Below are 2500 nucleotides of genomic sequence, written 5' to 3' on the forward strand. Positions count from 1 at the left end.
CTGGGAGAGGAGAAGGTGGAAGAGAGGGTGGGAGAAGAGGCAGGAAGGTAATTTTTCTCACATATGGAAGAGTAGAGGAGAGAGGGAGGCTGGGAGAGGAATGAGGCAGGCTCTCTCTCTCTCTCTCTCTCTCTCTCTCTCTCTCTCTCTCTCTCTCTCTCTCTGTCTCGACTGGGAGAGGGGGATAGAGACGGGGTATGCCTCTCTCACAATCTGGGAGAGGAAAGAGCAAAACAGAGAGAGAGAAAATAGGAGTGGAGAGGGAGAGAGTGGAACGTAGAGAGAGGGAGAGCAATGAAAAAGTAGAAATTCTTACCTTCACGAAAAAAGATCACGGTAATTCGAAACTTAAGAGAACAGTAAACTTTTTTGAGCTTAACTAAACTTTTTGAGCTTAACTCTTGTGAACAGTTTGCATTGAAAGCTATAATAGAAACACACACTTGGGAATAGAACTTAGCAAGATTTTTTTTTATTTTTTAACGAAATTTGGAAATCCTGGAGGAGATATTTACTATTGAGACGGGAAAAGAACTTGTACCTAGCTATCTATTCCGTCTACATGTCTATCTATCTATCTATCTATCTATCTATCTATCACCACACAGAAAATAACGAAAATAAAACAGTGAATACCATAACACAGAAATAAGAGCCAAACAATACTTAACACACACACACACACACACACACACACACACACACACACACACACACACACACACATACACACACACGCATACCGCAACTTGAACCAACATTTAAGCCTAACGAAGCCTACACAGCCCACCATCACCACCACCACCATTACTTCCAGCCGGCTTTTGGGGGCTGGGCTGGGCTGGGCTGGGCTGGGCTGGGCTGGGATACAAGATTTCCACAGTATATAATTTTGAATAGAAGGGAGAGGGGGGGAATTTTGAGGTGTAGAAGAGAAAGAGGAAAAATTTGATGAAATAGAGGAAATATGGAAATGTATGGATGCTCTCTCTCTCTCTCTCTCTCTCTCTCTCTCTCTCTCTCTTACTTTCTTTCCCAAAACTCCTCTCTCATTTTATCTACCAAACCATCTCTTCTTCTTCCCTTCCCTACCCTTCGTAACTTTCCTGCCTCTTTCCCATCAGCTTTTCATCTACCAACCCACCCACCCTCTCTCTCTCTCTCTCTCTCTCTCTCTCTCTCTCTCTCACACACACACACACACACACACACACAAACTTTTCACGTTTCCTTCCTCTTAAAGCTTTTCACCAACGCACCCATCACTCATACTCTCTCTCTCTCTCTCTCTCTCTCTCTCTCTCTCTCTCTCTCTCTCTCTCTCTCTCTCTCTCTCTCCAGTGGTGAAGGGAGAGAGCACCCACATATACACACAATAGCTCTACAGACTACATAACACATACAGTTTACATACAAGTTCCTGAGGTGCGTTACACTGTATAGACCTTTTGGCTACACTGACCGACTTAGGAAAAAGAAAAGAAGAGAAGAGGAAGAGAAAAGAAGCGAAGGGAAGAGGTAGAAAGACAGGATGGGTATGAGGAATGATGGGAGATGGAGAGGAATGGGTAGAACGACAGGTGAAGCGAATGAGGGTAGGAAAGGGAAGGAGAAAGGAAATAAGAGAAGGGAAGGGATGGGAAGGAAGGAAAGAATTGGGCATTGAGGGTAGAAGAGGAGAGGGGAGCAAAGGGATGATAAAGGGGATGGGTAGAAAGAAGGGACTGGGTAAAAGTGATGATAGGAGAAGGGGGAAGAGAAGGAATGGGTAGGAAATAGGTAATAAAGGAGGGAAGGGGAGGAAAAGGTGAGCTGTGTGATAGGTAAAGGAAGAAGAGAGAGAGAGAGAGAGAGAGAGAGAGAGAGAGAGAGAGAGAGAGAGAGAGAGAGAGAGAGAGAGAGAATAAAATGACAGAAATAGGGAAGAATGGTAAAACTTAGAATGAAAAATGAAACAAGAAAATAAAGAAAAATTGAGCGAAAAAAAAAAAAACATGAAAAGCGAAGCACAGAGAGAGAGAGAGAGAGAGAGAGAGAGAGAGAGAGAGAGAGAGAGAGAGAGAGAGAGAGAGAGAGAGAGAGAGACTTTAACACCACTACAACATGGGGCTACAAAAGGGAGGAGACATGGACAGTTTGGAGTGAGGGAGAGGGAGAGGGAGAGGAGGTGGATGAATACAAAGGAATACAAAGGAAGTCCAAACAGCAATCGAACCCGAGGCGCTTACAAGGCTGTTTGGGTAACTATTCGACGCTATTAGTGGGAGACAGGGGAGTACAGAGGAGGAGGAGGAGGAGGAGGAGATTCTACAGGGGTTCTACAAAAGTCCTTCGTCATTCTACACAGAACTACAAACCCGTATCGCCAAATGTTTACTGGACGGGAGGAGGAGGAGGAGGAGGAGGAGGAGGAGGAGGAGGAAGAGGAGGAGAAGGAGGGGGCGGAGGAGGAAGAAGAGGAAGAGGAGGAGGATGTGGGATGTGGGAAGAGATGCAGAGA

General features: G+C 45.2%; 1 protein-coding gene across 6 annotated transcripts in view; it reads right to left on the reverse strand.

Moving 5' to 3' along the window:
* The window catches only part of LOC135109750 (signal transducer and activator of transcription B-like), a 124989-nt gene that overhangs the window by 93717 nt on the left and 28772 nt on the right, over positions 1-2500 (reverse strand). The gene's annotated exons all lie outside the window — the stretch shown is intronic.

Source organism: Scylla paramamosain, chromosome 19, assembly GCF_035594125.1.
Source record: "Scylla paramamosain isolate STU-SP2022 chromosome 19, ASM3559412v1, whole genome shotgun sequence".
NCBI lineage: Eukaryota > Metazoa > Arthropoda > Malacostraca > Decapoda > Portunidae > Scylla > Scylla paramamosain.